The 25247-nt window shown below is 29.2% G+C and overlaps 1 protein-coding gene across 4 annotated transcripts in view; it reads right to left on the bottom strand.

Moving 5' to 3' along the window:
• Positions 1 to 25247, bottom strand: part of mamo (maternal gene required for meiosis) — a 595590-nt gene that overhangs the window by 346182 nt on the left and 224161 nt on the right. The window lies entirely within an intron of this gene.

Here is a 25247-nt window from a genome sequence, read left to right as displayed (position 1 = left end):
AGCATTAACCAACAGCTAGAACATAAATAAAATCTTACAAACTATGTATATCACCGTTTGTTCCAAAGATTTAACTTTCATTCAACATTTTTAAAATTAAAATTTATACAATTTGAAAATTTATTTTTTAAGGCTTTTGTTGAATTTATTTTTATTTGACATTTGTATCAAATAGAGAGAAATTTAATGTATAAACTTGCACAAAATTGAAAAGGTGGGTTCATGAAACACGTCGCGCAAATTTGCACAATTGAACAAATGGGAAACTTAAGCGTTTAAATGAGTACCCTTATTAGTTTTCTTAAGGAAAGTAAAACTATTTGTTGTTGCGTTTTCTTGGTGTCCAGTTTCTACTTTTAGCTAGTCTTGCTATACTGTTAGATGATGGAAGAAGATACACCCAGAATAAAAATATAGTTGTACATGATCACCGCAATAATTTCAATAATATTGCAAGTTTTTTTAACAGTATTAGGATAGTTGTTATTATGATGTGATTGCGGCAACCATAATATGCTCAAATTAATAACATAACTGATTCAAGTCCCATGTTAATATTAACATCATCAACACTGACTCATAATACCTCCCCTATGTAGAGTAATACACAGTAAAAATATTTAAAAATAAACAGCAATAATCTCCTATTAAAACAACAGACAATCAAAAAAACAGAAATAATGTTGACAACAATAATTCCAAAGTTCATTATCACCTGTTTTGGAAAAAAATAGCAATAATATGCCAGAAAAATCTAAATTTAAATCAAATATCAGACACAGACTTCTCATGTTTAAATTAGACAACAAAAATTAACACTCACACACAACTTGTCACTGCTGTGGCTGCTGATGCCCTTTATGCAACCGAAAATAAATAAACAACATCTAAAATATCTACTAGAATTCAACTGATAACCTCTACTAGTCTATAGACAAGAAGAAGGGAGCATCAGCTAAAAACAAAATCATAATGCATACAAATTAGAAACAACACAGCCAAAACTCATTGCGACAGAAAAAAATGGTGACTAAAGCATTCGATCATGGACACGATCGTGAAGAGGGGAAACTTTGTAAAGAAAGAAGCGTAGCAAATATGTTTTGAGCTGCTGTTGGCAAAAACCAACTACTGAGCTGAGATAGGCGGCTGCTGCTGCTGTTAGGAGCCAGTCTGACTGCCATAACGAATTACTTACGACATTTGGTCACGTAGTCTAATGACAAACGACAGCGATAAGAAAAGGATGATCAATGTTTTCGCATACAAAAACACACATACAATAAAGTTAAACAGAGACAGAGGCAATTGGAGGGAAACACATAGCAATAGAACGCTTGCAGACGCAATAATAACATGCAACAAAAACACTGTGCATTTTATGTTTTTTTTTTGCAATTTTTGGAGGAGACTATTTTCACCTGAGGTGACACACAAAAGCCACTTGACAAAGTACCCAACTTTGTTGTTGCATCTTTCTAGACTCTAATAAAAAAAAAAGAAAAAAAAACCTCAACAATAGGAAAACTACGCAAAAGAAAAGAAAAACGAGGCGGCATAAACCACATCATCTTAAAGCGACAATAACAGCGGTGACAGCAGGAGGGTAGATGCCCAATGATGTTGACCATAAAGGCAGCAGTCAGGCAGGCAGGCAGACTAGCCTTGCTGGCTGTTAGGCTCGTGTCTTTGGTAATCGTTTTTTATTGTGGCAATCATTGTTTTTCTGTTATGTTTTTTTTTGGCGACCACAAACTGCGTTTGACGATGGATTGGCCACGTTGTTGCACTACTATTTTTGCGTTGGCTGTAAATCATATTTTTAGTTGTCAAAAAATTATGGCACAAACATTTGAAAATTAAAGACACACCAGGCTCATTTCGTAATAGAAACAGAAACAACAACAACAGCAATAACAATTTTAATAACGGAAAGTAATGATAGAAAGTATTGAAGTGTTTTTGTTAGGAAAAGTGGGTGGGTGAAAAAGGGTGATTAAAATATGAACCAAGAATTTTTGAAAAAATTGATTTCCCGGTCCAAATTTGTTAAAACTTATTACTCAAGTTCTTGAAGGTCATATAGAATTTTCAAATTCGCTTTGGTTTGTCTTTTGTAGATGTTCAAAGTTCAAATATTCAAATACTTTTTAACTTTGTAACGCCTAGTTACAACTCTGCTTTTGAATGCAGGACATTGAACCAAAAAATTGTCCTTGAACAAAGGATATCTGAAAAACGATATCTTCCATACAAATACAAAATATTATCGAATTCTGAAAATTAAAGGTTCAAAAATTCATGTATTTTAACACTATATATCGTTTGGTCCCTAGAATAAACAACCCATAGACAGTAATTTTCATTAAAGACTTGCCTGACTCCAATTTATTTATTTTTCACCATTTGATACGTAAGGACTGAAATCGAAAAAATCTTAACATACGTAAATTTTAATAAAAACAAGTAAGAGAGATATATTCGGCTCTGCCGAATATAATATACCCTTCACCAAATTATACTTCAATATAAAAATTTTAAATATTTTTAGGTAAACAAAATTCATTTTTTTTTTAATTTTTTTTCAAAAAAACTTTTTTTCGAATTTTTTTTTTAAATTTTAAAATATTTTTTTTTTTAAGAATTTTTTTTTGTTTTTTTTTTAAATTTTTATTTTAATATTTAGCGAGAAAAAAAGGTAAACAAAGTTTTTTTACAAAGTTGTATTTTTAGTTTTTTTCGATTTTTTTTTTTAAATTTTAAAATTTTTTTTAATATTTAGGGAAAAAAAATAAAATTTTAAATAGTTTTAGGCAAACAAAATTTATTTTATTTTCCAAAGTTGTTTTTTTTAATTTTTAAAAAAAAAAATTTCGATTTTTTTTGCTTTTTTAATTTTTATTTTAATATTTTGCGGTAAACAAAATTTTTCCAAAATTATTTTTTTAATTTTTTTTAAAAATTTAAAAAAAATTGTTTTACTTTTTAATTTTTTTAAAAAATTTAGCGAAAAAAAACTTTTCCGATTTTAACCCATTTTAGGTCCAATTTACTATGATGTTGCAAAGGTCTTTGAAATATCTATCATTAGATATCCATATTGTCTATATTAATGACTTAGTAATCCAGATATAGGCCAAGAATCGAGGTTGTCCTGCTTTTTTTCATTATATCTCAGCCATTTTTAGACCGATTTTAAATAGCAACCGACCCAGAAGAATTCCGGAGATATTGCTGTATAAATCGTGTATGTAAGTTATTTGGGGAAAAGTTATTTCGGAAAGTTGATTTCAACAGACAGACGGACATGGCTTAATCGACTCCGATATCTATAAGGATCCAGAATATATATACTTTATAGGGTCGGAAAATTATATTGTGGAAATTACAAACGGAATGACAAACTTTTCACGAAGGTTAAGGGTATAAAAAGAAACCACTAAACCTACAGTTTTGAAATTATTATTACAACTTACAAAAAATATTATTTTTATAGTTCTAATCAATAGTGATGAATTTATGAACCTTTTCCGGAAACCATTTCAGCTTTCTGTCTCTCCATCTCCGTTTAAAATCTACCATACTTTTGGACACCTTTTCAGTGCTCTTCAATTCTCTTTTAACAAGATCCCAATATCTTTGCACTGGCCTTAGCTCCAGGCAATTTGGAGGATTTGCCTGTCTTGCTACAAATAACACATTATTGTTCCTATACCCCTCATGACCTTGTTTGCTTTAGTGAAAGGATGCCAAATCAGGCCAAAAATAAGTGGACACATTACGAAGGCTTATGAATGAAAGCATCCTCTTTTGTAAACATTCCTTGATGTAAATTTAGGTATTTATAGAGACAAATGTTTGGCTTCTTTAGCCGCAACTGCATATTGTTGTCATACCAAGAACTTTTTGGGAAAATTTTCTGCGTTTGGGTTCTAAACATTTCTACAACATTCTCTGGAGCATCAGCAACATAAAAATATTGACCTTTAATTTCCGTGCTCAGTCTTTGGCCTCTAAATTTTTTGCAGAGTTCTTCTTAGGAACTTTTTGAGCCTTGTATGCTTTTAAACCTGCATTTGCTTTAACTTTTCGTACCAAATAGGTCGAGTACTGAGCTACCCGGACAGCTTTCCTACCGGATGTGTTGGGAGCTCTTTTGAAAATGCTTTCTTTATATTTATTGGCTTAGAAATGTCATGTGGACAATTCCTTCTACCTGTATCAGGGTTTCTATCAACGGTGAAGTTCTTCCGATACAATTTAATAACATTGGAATCAGTTTGACGTCTGACCTTTGATTGTTTGGCCATCTTTTTGTAGGACCATGTTGGGGTTTTGTTGAAAATATTTAATAATTTTAGTACGCTCGTTCTTCTCTCCTTTATTTTAATCAGATTAACAACAAATGAACATAATTGATTATTAAACATAATAACTGACAGTCTTTTCAAATGTAACTTGATCAAATAAAAAATCAAATAATACTTGGGCAGAGCTGTAAATGAATCATTCATTTTTGAATTAATTCGCGAATCATTCACTCTAAACAATGAATTGAATGAAATTTGAGTCAATTGAAATGAATTTGGTCAAAATGAATTGCAATTCATTTCTAATTCAAATGAATTTGTTGAAGTGAATTGCAATTCATTTCTAATTCAAATGAATTTGTTGAAGTGAATTGCAATTCATTTCCAGTTCATTTGAATTGAATTGATTTTGAATTCTAGTCATTTTACACATTCATTTGAATGGAAAACGAATTGGAACTCTTTTTTACAAATTCATTTGAATTGGAAATGAATTGAAATTGATTTCTGCCTAATTCGTTTGCATTGATTCTTTTTTGTTGTGAGAAGAATTAATTAAAAATCAAAATTTAGCTAATTCGTAACGAATTAAAATCAAAAAAGAATGATTCATTTACAGCTCAGTACTTGGATTAAACGTTTTAAGGAAAAACGTGTGTTAAGATTTTTCGACTCACTTCTTATGTGCCCTTTGTACTGCAAAGAAAAGTCAATTGTCACTTAAGTGTCTCTAAGTAATCTAGAGTGTAGTGACTTTAAATTTTATAAAGTTAAAAAGATGCAATCAATCCGGATTCTAGAGTACACAATGAAATGAAAACTGATGTACGGATTACCGACTAATCCGCATTAAAGATGTCCGGGTTATCAAGGTTTTACCGTATATAAATTGTGTTGATATAATTCTCATCCAGTTTATTTTTTGCTTAAGTATGCTGGAATCTCATTTAGCCTAGCGGGAATCAATTGTCACTTTTGTGTCTCTAAGTAGTTTAGAGTGTAGTCACTCTAAACTTTTACTTTGTACTGCACTTTAGAAAGTTTTAATTTGTTATCCACCAGTTGGAGAGTTGTTGGATGATGATGGTTTGTTTACAAGCTGTCTATGAGATGTGATTTTATCGAAAATAACTAGTTATGTAGCTGACTCCATGTAACCGGTATGTGAATCCAATACATTGACTACTTTGGACCATGATTTTATTGATTTAATTGCATTGAAAACCTATCATATAGAATGTTCTTGTTTTCGTCAGTCTTTCTCAGATTGGGGGCAGAACAAATCCCCTAATGTATACCAAATACCATCAAATCTTTTAGTTAGTACGTATGTTTTTCTGTCATACCTGAGGTAGAGAATTTAAATAAATTTGATTTTTTGACAATTTCTATTTCTTTGTTGATTAGTTCATGTCCGCATTTGTGTGTATCTAATATATTTTTCAATTTAATATATTATTTTCAGTGATTTGTTTTTATTAGAAATAATACACGCGAAATGCAATTTGTAAATGAAAAAACACAAACACACACACAGAATAATCTAAATGTATTAGTGGTAGTGCGCGTGTAGTCAAACACAAACACCAGCAAACATAAAAAATAAGTGCAGCAAAAGCTGACACAGCCAAAAAAAAAAACACACACATTTTTACGATTTCATTTAGAGTTGGTTGATGATGTTCAATATATATAACTACCCAGCAGTAGACAGTAATTTTCACTAATGTCTGATCACTTGGCTGACTTCAATTTATATATTTTGGGACAATTGGTTACTTTATACATCTCAGGTAATTTAGCGTTAAGACAATTGTCACCTAAGTGTCTCTAAGTAATCTAGAGTGTAGCCACTTTAAACGTTTATTTTGTACTGCACTTTAGAAATTAGTTATTTTAACCTATTGGAGAGTTGTCGGATGAAGGTTTGTATACAAGGAATCGGTTATCGGACTGACTATGAGATGACTATTTGAGATCAATTAGCACCCATACAGGTTAATATATCTAGTTATGTAGCTGATCAAGTAAACAGTTAAGTACCTAGTACGGTTTTTCTATCTCTGGACCAGCTATCAGACAGACTCATTGTAATCAAAAGTGTCACTAGTTTGGGACAGTCACCAAGAACTGCTGGGTAGCGACATTAAAAAAAAACTAATAGAAACACATAAACCAAGCAACCAACAAACATTTCTCTAAAACTAATATAAAATGCAAAAAAGTAGAAAAAAATACACATACGCAAATGCAAAACATAGAAACACACATATAAACTATTTCTAAGCGAACAAACATTTACAAACTCGTACAAACATCTCAGCCAACCACCACCCGTCATCATCAGCACCATCGTCAACGTTTGTTTAAGTGCATGATGATGATGATGGTGGCAATTGCGATTATAAAACGGATGCACACAGTATTTGTTTGAATGTGTATGCGTTTCTATGTATTTGTTGTTTCTAGATTGAAATGCAATGCAATGCAATCCATCTATAAAACTCGGCAAGAACACGAGTAGCGTAAAAAAAAATATATCATCATCAACAAATGAAATTTATAAAAACAAAAACAATCAAAAATGATGCGAAACACACTCACTTTTTTTTAAAAAAGAGCACAGAGCACCACAGTGGGCAAGTTTGGAAAAATAATTGTACTAAATACAATTTTCATGAATATTACAGACTGAACTTAATCTGTATTTAAGTAGAAACAGAAGCGAAACTAATATTCCGACTAATGCGAAACCAATTAAAAGTTTTTAATGGGTACCTACCAAGTATAACAAGTAGTCCGCCTAACAACGGGTACCGTGTAAATTCAATACCGTTGTGAGAAATTTTATCCAGAAATTTGAGATAAATATATTAAGAAAACCCCACAAGAAAAAGTCAAAGAGCACGATTATGGTGGCCAGTTAAAATCACTTCCACGTGAGATGTCCATGCCCCTAAATCGCTCGTGCAAAATGTAAAATGTGGCATAAGCTGTATGGCACGTAGCGCCGCCCTGTCATGAAACTTCAACTGTAAAAGTTCGGAAGTCCCTCTTGGAATACCCTTTTTAACCCTATAAAATAAGCATGGCATTCAAATTATTAATTTTATTGTCTAAAATGTGTCTCTTTACCAAGCTGGTGACAATAAACTCTATTGAATATAAAGATGTTAAGCATATCTCGGTTTTATTGTACGCGTTTGGTATAAAGAAGACACTTCCTTCTCGGCAGTTTCGGAGTGTAAGCTTAGTACAGTCTAGTAGTACAAATCGTACCCTATTCTCTAGAAAACCTACACTTTTATGTAGGAAAACCGGAAGCTAAAGTTTGAATTTGAAGATGAAATTGTTCAAGCTACGATTGAAGCTAAAATTGTTCAACATATAGACCTACGATTGAAGTTAAAATTAAACTTAATAAAGACTTGCGATTTAAGCTAAAATTGTTCAACATAAAGACCTACAATTGAAGCCAAAATTGTTCAACAGAAAGACCTACGATTGAAGCTAAAATTGTTTAACATAAAGACCTACGATTGAAGCTAAAATTGTTTAACATAAAGACCTACGATCGAAGCTAAAATTGAACTAAATAAAGACCTGCGATTTAAGCTAAAATTTTTCAACATAAAGACCTACAATTGAAGCTAAAATTCAACATAAAGACCTACAATTCAAGCCAAAATTGTTCAACATAAAGACCTACGATTGAAGCTAAAATTGTTCAACATAAAGACCAACAATTGAAGCCAAAATTGTTCAACATAAAGACCTACAATTGAAGCTAAAACTGTTCAACATAAAGACCTACGATCGAAGCTAAAATTGTTCAACATAAAGTCCTGCGATTTAAGCTAAAATTTTGCAACATAAAGACCTGCGATTGAAGCCAAAATTGTTCAACATAAATACCTACGATTGAAGCTAAAATTGTTCAACATAAAGACCAACAATTGAAGCCAAAATTGTTCAACATAAAGACCTACAATTGAAGCTAAAACTGTTCAACATAAAGACCTACGATCGAAGCTAAAATTGTTCAACATAAAGACCTGCGATTTAAGCTAAAATTTTGCAACATAAAGACCTGCGATTGAAGCCAAAATTGTTCAACATAATTACCTGTGATTGAAGCTAAAATTGTTCAACAAAAAAGACCTACGATTGGAGCTAAAATTGAACTAAAATTTTTCAACATAAAGACCTACGATCGAAGCTAAGATCTTTATGTAAAGAGAGGCACGGTTTCAGGTCAACCAATTTGGGGGAATTTCCTTTGAAAAATTTCGGCTTCGGTCGTAGGTTTCCTTTTCTATATTAAACATTTTCAGTTTTGGGAAAGGGAATTTCCTTTTTTCACCAGGGTCGAACCGATCTTATCCTATTGCCAAACTTTAAATGGAAACTCACCTTTCTTGTTATGAAGGTAGTGGTTGTGATATAATGTGCCCAGTGGGCCACTTTTGGTAAGCAGAACTGGCGCTGTAGGATGAACCAAACGTAATGTTACGCGCCTGTAAAGAGATCATACATTGACAGATGCTTTCGCAATCTTCGAATTTTTCCTAACTCGTTGTGTTGTTTTGATATTAATACGTCCTTTCTATTACGTCAGGCTTTATTCTTCAGGAATATGGACACAGCTTTGCAAATTTCTTCTCTAGAAGATCTATGCTTTCCTTGGGAAGAGCAGGAATGATTATAAAAAAAACATTGACCGCTGCTCTTATTATCTTATTGATTACCATTAATCCATCGTTGTCATAAGTGTAGGACATAGCGAACCTCTGTTTTAGCCGTTTTAAAGTGAAGCATCAATTTCAATTCTTATCATAATTTCCATGGTGGCCGACACATCTATTTCCACGTGCATCACGATTGATACGAAAAAATTGTTGATTGAAGCTTTTATCAACTGCATGGTATGTTTATTTATAATAGCATATGTTTTGGAAATGTAAGATTTTTATACCCTACACCACCATAGTGGGGAGGGTAATATGCGTTTGTGCAGATGTTTGTAACGCCCAAAAATATTAGTCTAACACCAACCTTAAAGTATACCGATCGACTTAAGGTACGGTCACACGTGACAAATATTTACTTAAAAAAGCGTAACCACTTTTCTTTAGCACAAATTTGTTTGACGTATTTACTCTTACAAGTGTTTTGTAAGATGAAACAGCATCAAATAAAATAAAAGTAAATGTTTTTTTTTAATTATCGTAAGTAAAATGAGTTTTTGACAATAAATATAAGAATTAAATTATATTTTATTTAGCGGTTACGTCTTTTTCGTCAAATATTTGCCATGTGTGACCCTACCTTTAGAATCACTTTCTCAGTCGATTAAACCTTGTGCGCAGAGTACAGGTCGCAATTTTGAAGATATTTCGATGAAATTTGGTACATATTATTTTTTCGGCTCAAGGACCAAGCCTACTGAAACTGGCTGAAATCGGTCCATTATTATATGGGAGCTATGACTAATTATGGACCGATCGTAACAAAATTTGGTGACATGAATTTTGTGTATATAAAACTTATTTGGAGCGGAATTTGTGGAGATACATATATAAATTAAACATTTATGACCGATAAAGTCCAATTTCGGGAGGACATTTGTATGGGGGCCTAGCCAAATAAGTTTTATATACACAAAATTCATGTCACCAAATTTTGTTACGATCGGTCCATAATTAGTCATAGCTCCCATATAGACCCGCTTCCTAAAATCACTTTAACGTGCATAAATCGCTTAAAAATGTTGGTAAACACACAAAATTCAATATAGTTAACTTTAATATAGACATAAATCACACGACCTAATTTCATGGTGATCGGTCCATAATTGGTCATAGCCCCCATATAAAGCCCACTTCCGAAAATCACTCAAAAATATAAATTATTGAAATTTTAAAAGAAAAATGTTTTTGCTCTCTTACTTAGTGTAGGGTATTATATGGTCGGGCTTGACCGACCACACTTTCTTACTTGTTCTTTATACCCCCTATTGTGATTGGAAGATGTATAGCCCGCTGATTTCACCTTTTGTGTGGTTACTGTTATATTTTTGATCGGATAAGAATTTTTATTATACGAATCATCCTTAACGATCTCTTCATAGAAGGACCTCCAATATTATAATTTTGAGACTTGTAATACTCGTATGATCATGATATTTGATGATCATTAAGGATGTCGGAAATGTAAGGATCACGTATCACGATCACTCGAGTATTAAAATTGTCAAGACGAAAATATTGGAGGTCCTTCCATGAAAAGATCCTTAAGTATGTTTCGTATATAATCATTGTTAACAATCTAATCATAGAAGGGCCTCCAATATTTTTCTTTACAGACTAGTAAAGCTAGTGAGATCATGATAATTGGGTTGCTTTATTATTTAGGTACTCATGGATAAAGTATTCCATGCTGAGATTTATTAATTCCTAATTGCTTAACTAAATATATAAAGATCGGTTAACCAAACACTCTATTAGTGATAATTGTTACCACTTATTTTCGTATTGCCCCAATGTATCTCATTAAAATAACTGAGAGTAAAAAAAAATAAATAAATGTGTGTTTTTAGATTTTTCTACACTGCTCGCGTAATTTAGAGAATTATTTTCTTTTTATTTATTTTTATTATTTATTTATGGTTGTTGTTTTGCATTTCATTTTAAATGCTGTTGTTTGTTTTTCTTTGCATGTCGCGTGTACATTTTATTTGTTGGTTTTTTGTCTGCAATTCTTTATTATTTTTTTGTTTTTAAAGTTTGCAAAATAACAACCCCCTAACCAATGAATCAAGCATCTTTAAAAATCACCTTCACTTGCTTTCTCTGTCTCTCTCTCTCTCTTTCTAGACTTACATTTGCATTGTTTTGAATGCAAGGCACAAAAAAAATTGACACTTGCATCGATGTTGATGATGCTGTTGGATTCTTTTCTAAGTTTCTGGTTTGTTTTTTTTTTGTTATTTTTGTTGTTGCCACAAGTTAGTGGCACGTATTGTTGTTATTGTTGTTTTTAGACTTCTAGGCGACTTTGTTGACATTTTGATGCATTTCGCATTTTATTTTTAAGCGTATGATTAATGAATTTGTTTGTTTTGTGTGTTTAGAATGTTTAATACTAATGCCCCTGTCGCTGTTTTTAACTTTTGGCGTCTTTTGTTTACTGTGTTAACATACGAATATTTCTTGATTTGATGTTAAATTATGGATTTTTTTTAAATTCAAAAATTAATTGTTTTATAAAGTTTGTTAAATGAAATGGAAACCATGTAAAGGGGGCTAAATTTTAAAGTTCTGTATATTTGTAAACATTCTATACACTTTTTTATAATTTTTTTCTAAAAGTTTTTGGTCGCTTCTAAAGCTTTATGGATTTTTTTAGTCTTTTTTCGATTTAAATTTTAAAGATATTTGTTTGTAAAAAGCTTTTTTTTCTTCAAAACAAGTTTCCTGGCTCATCAAAGATCTTTCACTTTGTTTATCTTATAAAAGCTTTAAAAGCTCATAACAATAAACCAAATTTGCATAAATTACAATTAATTTTGTCTTGAAAATACTTAATTTCATTTCTAAGTTCAAAAGCTTCATATGTTATTGATGATTTATGAAGCTTTTTAAAGCTCATAAAAGTTCTTGAATGTCTATGGAACTTTACAAAGCTTTAAAAGCTAATATTTTTTGGTCACCTGACCAGTTTAACAATATTTTGATTTGTTTTTAAAAGCTTTTCGGTTCTTTTAATTTTCATGAAGATAAAAGCTTTTAAAAGCTCATAACGATAATTCAAATTTGCATAAATTACTATTAATACTGCCACCAATTGTTTTTACTTCATTTCTAAGTTTACCTTATAAAAGCTTTTAAAAGCTCCTAACAATAAAACAAATTTGCATAAATTACAAGAAATTTTATCTTCATTGTTAAGTCCAAAAGCATCGTATGATTTTGATGATTTAAATAAAGCTTTTTTAAGCTCAAAAAAGTTCTTGAATGTCTATGGAACTTTACAAAGCTTTAAAAGCTAATATTTCATAAACGTTTCTATAAAATAATAGCATTCCATGTTAAGGAATTTTACAGCCATACTTTTTTTACTAAAAGCCTTAAGCATCTGACTCTGTTCAGTTTAAGGTCATTAGTTATTTTAACCAAGACATAATTGGACATAAACGATGTCAAAGTTCAGCATTTAACCAGCTTAACAGCAATAAAAATTGCGATAAATTTATTTTTAAAGAACTAAGAACACTTGCTTAGACATAAACTAACACACCTTCTCATGCTTCATCTTAGAAGCCAATCTCGCTGAAGTTATTTTGAAAAAGGGCTTATAATGATTAAGTAGCTTTTAAGCTTTTTCAAGACACATGTAAGCTGTATGTTAAAATTGAAAAAATGAAGAACAGAAATATGAAAAATAACCATTCGTTAACATCATTATCATCATCTGGCCAAAACATTTCTCTAAAGATTTCTAACAACTTTTACATTGCGACTTTGGGGCTGTCTGTCATACGAAACGTAAAGATTTCAACGATTAATCTCAATCAAATGATTGTTGTGTTGTGTTGTCCCAACAAGAAAAATGTTTGGACTAAAAGAAGCTGCAGGAAATACTAGAGAACTAAATCAAAATACATAATATTAAGAAACTGCCAGGGAATGGAACTTGTTTAGCACAAATACTAGATGATGTAGACATCAATTGCAAAGTTGATCTAATGCCATGTAAATTGGCAACAACTACGACAACAACAGCAAAACACAACACTCTAGTTTAAGCCAACATTAGAAGAGAAAGATATACAAAAATGACGAATTACTTAAAAGACAGATGATAGATAATATTGTTGGAAAAAAATAAAAATAAAATCAAAAAACCACATTAATACTGGCTGGCCAATAAGATTTGTAACAATGACCAGAGCACCTCTTACATGAATAAATGTAGTGATGATGCACACAACTATCAAGCAGAAGAGCTGTTTTTCCTCTTCTAGACACAAAAGCAGCAGGCTAAAATTTGGACAGGCAGACGGAAGGACGGACGGACTAGCCTGGCCTGCGAATAGAGGAGCACAAGCTGACATTGTCTACTCACACACAATGCACCTTTCTACTGCCTCAATGTCTGGCTGCCCCAATGCATGAAATAAATTCATAAATGCACACATGCAACAAACATGTATTAGCCTGCCTGCCTGGCTCAGCGCTTACAAGTCATAATTGAGATATGAATGTGGTAATATTTCATTACCACGCGTTGTTTATGTATAAGTTAAGAATTGTAGATTCTGAGTGTTCAAGCAACCCCTCCCTCCATCCTTTCCTTCATTTGACTTTTTGATTCGCTTTCACGGTCTCACCAACTGACCGCTATTGTACGAGTTTACATTATAAAAAAAAGAGTTTCTGTATGATCTTTTAAACTTTTAAAAAGCTTTATTAGTGCATAATGTTGTTGCTCTGTACATCTAGCTACGTTTAACCGTCTATATGTCTGGCTGGCTGTCTGTTTGTTTGTCTCTAAAGACTTCAATCTCTAAGGTATTATATAGCGTAGCTTTTTTTTCTTACTTTTTATCTATTCAACTTAAAGAAAAAGATGAAATAACTTAATTGTCACTCAATTACTCAGGTTTTCAGCTAAAAGCATTCATTGTGCCGGCTTAATGTCATTCAATGAATGCAGTTCATAACAGCAATGTGCAACGCAGACATCAGCAGCAACAATAACAAAAGCTTTAGCAGAAGTGCATTCATTTGTATGCGCAGCAATCAATTCGATAAGGCCAACTGTATTAATAACAATAAGAATGTTAATGTCATGTTTTCTGGACTGAAAGTGTAGCAAATTTTTTGAAGTTTGAAGGAAAACAAACAACAAATTTATTGAATAATTAAAAAAATCTAAAAACTGTTTGTAATTTAAAAATAATTGTAAAGAAAATATTTACTTTTCTTTATAATTAGAAGTCAAAGATCTAAAGAAACTTTACGAAAGCTTTTTTTAAATTTTATCAAAATATTTTGGAAAAGCTTTTAGAATATTAGCCAAAATACAATAATATCCTTGGCTTTAAAGAACTTTTTTCAGTTTTTATATTCTTAAAAATATGTATGTAAGTCGTAATGTTTAAAGTTTCATTAAAGCTTTTTTTACCTAATGAAAGCTTTTAATACTTTTTAAATTTGCATAAAATGTAAAAAAAAAATTCTTCAAGAAATTTAATTAGATTCGTTATTGCAAGAAGTTAAAAATCTTAAAAGCTTTTGAAGAGTGGTGAAGCTTTAGCTTTTGGAAGCTCATCAATCTTTTACTACTACATAATCATAAAAAAACTAGCAAGAGTTAAGACAACTTGCCAAAATTGTAATAAATTTAGCTTCATAAGACTTAAAACAAAATCTAAAAATTTGAATCATAATTTAATTCGCAATTATAAAAAGGTTCGAAGCTAAATGCTGAATCTTTTGATTTTTTAAGCTCATCAAAGTTCTTGAAAGCTTATTATAATAAATTTTGCTTCAAAAGCCTTAATTCTTTATTTTAAAAATTTAAAATCATAAAAGCTCATAAAAACAAGTTCACGAAAGCTTATAAAACTTTTCATAAAAGCTTTTGCACACAAATTTATCTTAAGTAATTGTAAATAATCATAAACATTTTGAATTGGTGTTCAAAAGACTAAAGTTTCTATGTATAAGTTTTAAAGAGGTCTAAATTTAAGCTTTTATGGTTCGACATTTTCTATTAAATATTTTGACGCTTCATTAAGGAAGTTTTATTAAATATTTAGAATCTTAGACAGTGTATTTTAATTACTAGCTTTCACCTATTGAAACCAACTAAGGTAGTTATTTTTGAAAGCTTTATTTTGTTAGAAGTTTTTTTTAAATTTGAAGCTAAATGCTGAAGCTTTAGATTTAGATAATTCTTCAAATTAACTGTAAATAATGGTTTTCAACAGCTATTAATTAAAGCTCAATTTGAAAGCTTTTGCAAACAATAAGCTTCTAGGTATGAGCTTTTAAAGTTCTTAAAATAAGAATTTTTTTTGTTAATTTTATTAATTAAATGTTTCAACTGTTTAAGAAAATAAACGTAACTAATATTTTATAAAAGCTTTCAAATAAAGCTTTAAGATTTTTAAAAGTTTTCTAGAATTTTTAATGTAAAAAATTAAGGTTTTAAAAAACTTTTTATTAAAGCTCATTTTGTAAGCTTTTCCAAACACTAAGAATATGAGTTAAAGTAATTAAAAAAGCTGTAAAATGATTTTGAAATTATAATTAGTAAACTTTCGATAAACTAAAAATTTAAGAGCTTCTGAAAATTAACTAGAATCGTTTAATAGTCTAATTAAATATTTGGAGAAATATCACATTTTTTTCAATTTTTCAAAGCTATTGATTAAAGCTTTTAAGCAGAATAATTTAGGAGTGTCCAAGTTAATTATTAAACCATTGACAGATTAAAAAGTTTATGATAAAAAGCTTTAAAAATTCAATCAAAGTGCTAATTTTGTATATACCGTAACGAAAAGTTGTATGTTTAGAAAAGTAGCTTGTGAAATGTCTGTTTATGATTTTTTAAAGTTTTGTAATATAAAAAAACTTGTAAGTATTTGATAAAATTTATTTTATTTTATAAAAGCTTTTATATAAAGCTTTCAGATTTTAGAAAGTTTTCTAATTTTAAAGCTATAGAGAAGCTGAGAGATTTACTACTAAGCTTCAAAAACACTTCCAAAAGAAGAAATCTTTTGAAAAGCTTTAGCTGAAAGCTTCAAAACTGAAATGCATTTCAGGGTGTTTTATTTTCTTTTTCTGCTTCTTTCGCAAATAATATTTAACTTTCAGAAATTGTTTTTAATGTTCTCATCATTTTAATAAAAAATTTAAAAAAATAATCATCTTTTGCCAACATTTATTCAATTTGTTTCTCTTTTTAAAATTACTGCAGATGAAAGTTCTATGTACAGCAAAGCTAAAGAATTTCCTATGACTTTAATATTATTTTCTCAAAACTATTAAAATCTCTACACATTTACAAAGCCCTGCAGCTAATTCGAATGCTGCAAAAAATGCCTGATTTTAAAATTAATAATCATTTAATTTTGGAAGAAAAAAAAAACAATTGAGCAATTACACAAAAACAAAACCTATTAAATATCTCACGATTATTGAATAATTAAATACATATCTTACAAATACAAACTTGACACATGTGCCATTAAGGTTACGACACGTAAACGTCAAATTGTAGCCCCAAAGCTTAAAGAAACCAACCGCCAGCCAGCAATACAACAGCCAAACAGCTCAGAGTCTAAGCTACAACGAAATTCGCAAAGCATACATCATATTTAGCTTAACACAAGTAAATTTAAAGTGTGGGTGGGATTTTTTTTTGCTGTGTGTATGGAAAAAACCTAAAACATTGAGTTGTAATTGAACAATAATCTAACTGACGTTTTGTTTCTAGTCATGTTTTTTTCAAAAAACAAAAAAAAAAAAATACAACAACATTGACGACAATTGTTAAGATTTTTTTGGTTACAAAGTACTAAAACTTAAAAGTAACATGTAATTTTCTATAAAAAATTGAAATGTTTTATACGCACCAAACAATCAACCACCAGCCAGCTAAATAGTCGAGGTATAAGGCTGGCAGGCAATCAGCCTGCATGGTTGGTGGCAGCCAGGAACTATATGGAAACATTATAGGAATATTGTAGAAAAAATCCATAGGAGTTTAGTTTAATCGTAAGAAGTTGTGCGTTGTTGTTAGATTTTATGTCGTTTTTTTTGTTGTATTACTGTTGTTGTTTGTCATGTAAAGCTATTGTTGTTAAAATGTTGTCGATTATTATTGCAACATACATATTTTCGTCATGAAATTATGAAAATCACCATGGGAAATTGTTGGCTTAGCTTTAGAACGACTTAAAGATACACACTACTTGTGAGGGTTAAATCAGCTTTAACTTTTTTGGAATGTAATTTATATATTAAAACATCCTTTTAATTTTGATTTAGAGTAAAATTCAATTTAAGGATTTACAGAATGTTTAATAAACTTTATAAATATATCAAGCTTTTTTATAATAAAGATAATATAAAAGCTTTAATTGGATAGCAAATGCTTTAATTTAATGTAATTAAAATCCAATGCTGAAAAATTAATTCTATTTAAATTTCGTTCAAAATTGTTTTGATTTTATGAAATTCAGAAAGCTTTATAAGGTAAATTTTGTTAAATATCTTATTTAAGTTTCTAAGATTGTAGAAATATATTTTAACATTCATTTGTTGTATTAAAATCCATAAAAAATCATAATTAGCTTTTTACTAAAAAAAAGCTCTGAAGTAAAAATATAAAAAAATCTCGCTCAGTTTGAAAAATGTTATAAAAAATAGAAATCGATAAACTAAGAACTAGAAATTGAAAAACTATGAGTTTTGAATCATTTCTAAAAATAAAATTTGGAAAAAACTTTAAAAAATCTAGATCATGAAGCTTTAACAAACCATTCAAAAAGCTTTTGGTTAAAAATATTGACATACAACAAAAATACATATTTTAGACAGTAAAAACAACAACAACAAAAATTGGGAAAGTTATATCAGAAGCTTCTTATACAAGATTTTAAACATATGTATTCTATATGTATATTTATGGAGCTTTTGTGAAAGTTTAATAAAAAAAACTTTGATATTTATAGTAACTTTTTGGCAAAAGCTTTGGAAGTTTTATAATATTCATAATTTTTAGAAAAACCCAATATTTCTCAAATTAAAATTTTCAAATTTCCAAAAAGCTTTAAAAATTAACAAAAAGCTTTTTGATAAAACTGTTAAAAAAATCATATAAATATGAATTTAAGAATGAAAAATATCGATAAAGTTAAAAAATATTTAAAAACAATACATTAATAAAGCTTTTCAATGATTACCAAAAAGCTTTTAAGTAAAAAATTATAAAACTCTCATAATAAGAATTGTTAACATTTTCTTAAATAAATTCTATACTGATAAAACAAAAAAAAACTTATGAACATAACCCAAAAAGCTCATTAGTAATACATAAATAATAAAGCTTTAAAAAATTATGCAAAAAGCTCTTTAAAGAAATATACAAAATCACAAAAATATTAATTTTACAAATAAATCAGAAAAAACTTCTAAAATACATTTTTAAAGCTCTTAAAATAACAAAGCTTTAACAAATAATTCAAAAAGCTCTTTCAAACTATTTTTAAAAATTACGAAAATTCAAATTTTAAAGCATATTTAAAAGTTTCTAGGAAAACTATGTTCGTTACTATATATTTGAAACAGATTTTGAATACATATTACCAAAAGCTTCGTTAAATATTACTAAAAGCTTTTAAATTAAACTATTTAAAAAATCACCTCAATATACATACAATTAAAAGTAAATTTTATTAAAAATCTTTTAATAAAATTAAAAAAGCTTTTCCACATGCTGGTACAAAAAGCTTTTATATTTAAATGCATTTAACAGCCCTTTAAATAATACAAAAAGTCAAAAATATTTTAGAATATTTGCCAAAAGCTTTCATATCATAAATATCATAAAAGTTTAGCTTGAAGACGACGCTAAATAAGATTGTTTTTATTTTTTTTAGCATTTGAGTAAATAAACTTTAAGGCTTTACCACAAGCTTTGCAAAAAGGTTTTTACAAAAATCTTTTAGTTAAATATTTTTAAAATGGAAAATTGTACTAAAAAACGCAAAAAGCTTTTAATATCATAAATGTTTGGCTTCAAGACAAAGTTAAATATGAACATTTTAAAATATGTCGAACATTTGAAAAACTAAAAAGAACTATTTTTAAACACCTTTAACTAAAAAGCTTTACCCCAACCTAAAAGCTTTACTGTATTTAAACAATTAACTAATAAATTCCAAAGCTTTTAAGCTTAACATAAAGCTATATTTACCAATTATTGCGTATAGACATAATATAATTTTCATTTTCATCGCTGCCTTATCAGATCATTTGTGTGTAGGGACTGAAAACCAGCCAAAGAGAGCAGGAGGGCATAAAAACATACATATTTTTAATGAAGGTTTTTTTTGTGCCAGTAAAATTAATAGAAAAATATAAAAACATTATTATATTTTCATGTTAAAATGAGAGATTTTTATCAGCAAAAAAGCCTACGCATTAGTTTTTATTTAAACAACAATATTTCCTAAGAAATATTGCAACAAACCTCAATGAATGAGAATGAATGATGTTTGTCAGCCAGTCAATAGAGGTGGCCATTTATGCGTTTCCTTAAAAAATTTTATCACGCGTAACTGTCAAAATGTCACTTTCGTTTGAGGTTGCCACAAACATGAACTTTCGAAACCTTTAGCCAAAGATTTGAAATTGTTATGGCTTTCTACTACAGCCAGTCAAACCAAACGCATTTTCCAATATAGAGTTAGTCTGCTGGCAGATTTTAGTTATTGGCTTCTGTGGGTTTTTTTTGTCTTTGGCTTAAAACTTCATTGGCATTCGGCTCTCATGGTGTTTTTTTATAATGATTACCTTCTACTTGTGCAGCATCTTTTTTTTAACATTTTTCGTAGTATGAGGCTTTTGTGTAAAACTTTTGGGCCTTAAGCTTTATTTACGTTTCGTTTAAGGCTGTATGAAATTCACTTTTTTATCGGCTTATAGTCAAGTTTGTGTGTTTGCTGTTAAGCCTTTGAGGCATGTGCGTGCTGGTTGGTTTTCCGACTTGTTTCAACGTATGTTTTGTCACATCATTATCACACACAGATACTACAATACAAGAGCGGTTCCCATACACTCGACGACACACACTCTTTAAATAACGTTACGTTTCAGCGCATTTCAACGGTGGCACATCTCATCTCTTGGCAAATGTTTGTCGTTTTTATAAAGATTTTTTTTATAAAGAAAAGTAAAAAAAAACCTAAAGATTTTGCTTTACACACATTCTTGTTTGCCACTTAATGTGCGATAAATATTTTTTCTTATTTTGTTGCTCTCTGTACATTCTATATATGGTTATGCGTGTTGCAGCACATTGCTGCACATACCACATTTGACATTATTGACGTGACAACCGTAAGTTTTAATGTTTACTCATGTTTTGACATTGTTTACCACCACTGCAAAAACTCAATGATCAATGATGTTGCTGACATAATGTGATGATTAATTTTGTCAGAATATTTTTTTTTTCTCTCTCAAGTATTTTTGGGTGGCTACAATAATGAAATTGGGCGGACAGAGCAACACAAGAAAAAAACATTTGTAAAATAAAGTTAAATTAATAAAAGTTTCAAAATGATAAATTACATTGGTTACGATATATTTGGGTTAGAGATTGTAACTATAAATTTTTAAAATTTGGGTTATTTAGTAAAAACAGAAGACACTTCACACATCCCAGGTAATGAATCTTAGAGTCATTCGCCACTTAAGTGGGCCTAAGTAAACTGTTGAGTAATGGGTTTAAAATTTTTGTACAATTCACTTATGGCAACAACTAGTTCATTAAACATTCTCTGTTGTAATCCAATAGCTTTGAATTAGGATTTATGTTTATTTATTTAAAGATAAATAAACGATCAGTAATTTAAATGGTAGGTAAAATCTACAGTTGAGTTTTTTCGTTGCAAAAATAATAACTTTTGAACCGAATGAGATAATCAAAAAATTAAAAAGGCAAATGATAGATAATTGATCAACCTATGAAATGAGTGTTTTAAAAGGGTTCCACGCTTTTTAGGTACCTACTTATGGGTTAGCAAAGTTGAAATTTGTGAAAAAAATCAATTTTATTGGAAGTAAAATAAAATATTTTTTTTAAATTTTCGAATTTTTATGTTTCTTTTTATGATTTAAAATTATTCCAGAAAAGATTTGAATTTTTTTTTTAAATTTATTTTTCAATTTTTTTGTAAAATATTTCAGAAAATATTTAAAGAAATTTATTTTTAATATTTTTTAAAAATATTGCTCACAATCCGTGAAAGAATGTAATAGATTTTCACGGTTCTAAGGGTTCTACGCCTTCTAGGTGCCTACTTATTGTTGAAATTTGTGAAAAAATCTATTTTATGGGAAGAAAATAAAATATTTTTTTAAAATTTTCGAATTTTTATGTTCTTTTTATGATTTAAAATTATTCCAGATTTAAAATTTTGGGGTAAGTACGGACAACTGGAAAATTTTCATTAACTAAAGGAATAATCAAAGAAGTTATTTTGAAAATATGGCAAATATAGAAATATTGATTTACCTGGACAAACACAAAGCAAACAATACAATTCTCTTTTTTATTATTTTCTTAATAAATAGATCTATCAATATAATCCAAAAGAATGACGATCCGTTAGCTAGTTTTCGTGATACAGTATCTGAAAGCGAACCAAATTACCCAAAACTGGTCTGGTTTTTTGAACACTGAATATCAGACAACTTTAAAGGGTTATATCTTCTGAACCAAAAATCCGATTGTAATAATAGTAGCATATTTGAAATCGTTAGACAATTTCCTGTAAAAGCACATGAAATTTTTGATTTTTTTTCCGACCCCACTGTGCGTCGTTCACCAGAACCGGAAAATAGATATAGTTCCCTTTCCCTTTTGGATTTATCTCAATTGAAATGAAACTCTATTTTAAGAAAAACCTTTTCTCATTTCTTTAATTCCCCCTCCCCAAAAAAACGCTAATCGATTTATCAAAAAAAAATGTAGATCCAAAAAAACCTTGTTAAAAGTAATTGCTTGCCATCATCCCAGAAGAGTTACATGCATAAATTGCTCTCAATAAGTTGTGTTCTTCGTTTTCGTAAACTTCAGTTTAGACATTAGTAAAAATTAAACGTTTAACCGTAAATCTTGATTTAAGATTTAATGCAAAAAAGAATGGCAAAAAAACGAAAGAAAATGTAACGCAATGAATAGAAGAAAAACACCTTAACAAATGAGAATTAATGTCTTTGTACCAGGGTAATGTTGGCATATTTCCTTAGTAAGAAAAAGAGAAGAGCTGGGTAGATGATGTTGTGCTGGCAAAACAATAAAATGTGTTACAAATTTTAAAACCAGCATGACGAAATTCTACACTTTAGTTTAACAAACAAAAAACCAAAAAAATTTTTAAACAAAATACGACATAAAACTTCTAGAACAAAAAAAAAAAAAAATACAAGAAAAACAGTCACGATTGCTGAAAAAAAAAACTAGAAAAAATCTCAAGAAAATTATGGCAACAAACATTAAAGAAAGTCATTACATTTTAGCCGCCTCGTAACTGTTTAATAAATTATTACCACAATTTGCGCAAACGCAAACGCACATGAGAAATACGGACACAAAACTAAAACGGAAAACTTTACAAACGTAAAATGCTATGAACGGTAACCATCATCATGTTTATTTGCTGTTGCTAAAATGATGATGATGATGATCATGACGACGATGATGGTAATTGTAATGATGAGAATGACGAGGACAAATAACAACAACGTCAACAAAAGCTTAAAACCATAGCATGTTGCAGCAACAGCCACAATCATCATTATTTCTCAGCACTCCAAACTCCACCTGAATCAACATAAAGCTGCTACAAAAATTAAGCATTTTAGGTCTCTATAAGGAGGCTGACTAACTAACACACAAACATACACAATGATTTCTTTCTTTTTTTTTTTACAAAAAACCTTAAATTGGTAGAAGAACCCTTGCGGTAAAATAGTAAGAACAGCAACAAAAATAAATAAATAAAATTGTGTAGTTTATGACTATAGATTTTCCGATGGGAAAACAGTTGCCAACAATCAGTAATACAGCAACAACAACAACTAGCCAGCAACATGAAACAACAACATAATGCAAATTTTCATTCGCCAATTGAGTGTGTTTGTCTATGTTTGTCTTTTTACCCACAACATTAACTGTTGTTCATGCGTTTTGTGATTTTTTAGACACCCTACTGTGATTGATAAACTAGTTAAATGAATCCTAAGTTTTAAACATTATTTGTTGAAAAAAGCTTTTTGGTGAAAAGTTTGTTTGATAGAAGCTTTTCCTTCAAAGTTTATTTTAGTGAATTTAACTCCTTAATGAAAATAACCATGAGAACAAGATTTTTGGAGAAAGCTTTTCTCTGTTTAAAATAATGGTTTTTAATGAAAATTATTTAATAATAATAAGACAAACATTTGATTATTAAAATAAAAGCTTTATATTTTTTTTATAAAAATAAAAGCCTTTTTGTGGAAGAGTTTGTTTTATTAAAATGAAAGCTTTTTGTGAAAAAGATTTTTTAGCAATGATTTTTTACAGTAAAAAAAACTTTTTGGTGAAAATGATTTTTGTTAAAGATTTTTTATATTTAAATAAAAGCTTTTTGATGAAGATGTTTTACAATATTTTGGTTTGAAAAATATTTTCGTTTATTTTTTGTGAAAATAACTTATACTAACCTTCTAAGAAAACGTTTTCTTAGTAAGCATAAGGTTTTTGGTTTGAAATTATTTAATAATAAGAAAAATATTTATTTATTAAAATAAAAGCTTTATATTTTTTTTATAAAAATAAGAGATTTTTGGTGAAAAATATTATTTTTGTTAAAAGGAAAGCTTTTTGGCATAGAAGATTTATTTAGTAAAAAAAAGATTTCTTATGAAAATAATTTGTTTTATAAAAGCTTTTTGTTTTTTTATATTAAAATAAAAGCTTTTTGGTGAAAAATATTTTTTTACTGATACCCAATATTTATGTAAAACAAAATTATTAAAAATAGAAGCTTTTTGGTGAAAAAAATTCTTTAAATATAAAAGCTTTTCATAATTTTTTATTTTTAAATTTTTGATGGGAAAATTGCAAAAATATTTTGTAGTAAACAAAATATAAAAAAATTAGGTTGAATAGTATTTTCTGGAAAAAGATCTTCCAGGCAAAAGTTTGTTTAACATTTTAAGGTAAAAGAGCTTTTGCAAAAAAAAGCTTTGTAGTGAAAATATAAAAAAAAAAATTGTGTAAAAGTTAAAAAAGCTTTCTTGTGAAAAATTTTGTTCACCAAGAGTAGAGATCTTTGATGAATAAGATTTTTTTAGCAAAATACAAGATTTTAAATAAATATTTCCAAAGGCTTACAAGAGAAACTAGTAATAGCTTTTAGGGGAAAATGTTTTTAGTACAGAAAACCTTTTTAATTCAACAAAAATGTTGCGATCATTCGCATTGTGTTTTACGATTTCAATCCTGGTGTTCTTTCTCTCGAAGAACGATTTGGTAAAGCTCTTTCAAAATCGCTAGATGAATTAGAAAACATGTATGTTGTACAGGATCATAATGGAACTGGTGGTGAAATTGAGACATTCTTAGTTTTTTGATGAGGAAATGACTTTCAAAACAAGATAATCTAATCGCTCTAAAACTCTAGGTGAATATTCTTCAAATTACATACATCAAAAAAATGTACAGGGAATAAAGTAATGGGAATGTAAGATTATTTCTAAATGAGTCAAATACAGTAAATGTAGTTCTCGCATACAAAATTTCCAAGCAAAATTTCAAAGGAAGAATTAAAGAAAACCATCAGCTAAACAACGATCATACTACTGCTCGAGAATGCGGAGATCGACCAACCACAATACTCTTGAAATAAAGTGCAATAAAGATAATGACAGAGTGGCAAGTAACATAATTCTAAGGATCTTTCTAAATGAGTCCAATCTGGCAAATGTAGTTTCGCACGTAGTATTTTAAAACCACTGTTAAATGAAAAATTAAAGAAAAACAGCAGCTAACCAAGGATCATTTTACAAGTATGCGTAGATCTTCTCAAAAAATTAACTTTTTAACTCTGATATCATAAAATTAATGGATTATGCTTATTTATCTTGG

Source organism: Calliphora vicina, chromosome 4 (genome assembly GCF_958450345.1).
Source record: "Calliphora vicina chromosome 4, idCalVici1.1, whole genome shotgun sequence".
NCBI lineage: Eukaryota > Metazoa > Arthropoda > Insecta > Diptera > Calliphoridae > Calliphora > Calliphora vicina.
Note: the sequence above shows the minus strand (reverse complement) of the source record. Positions and strands in the feature narration are given on the sequence as shown.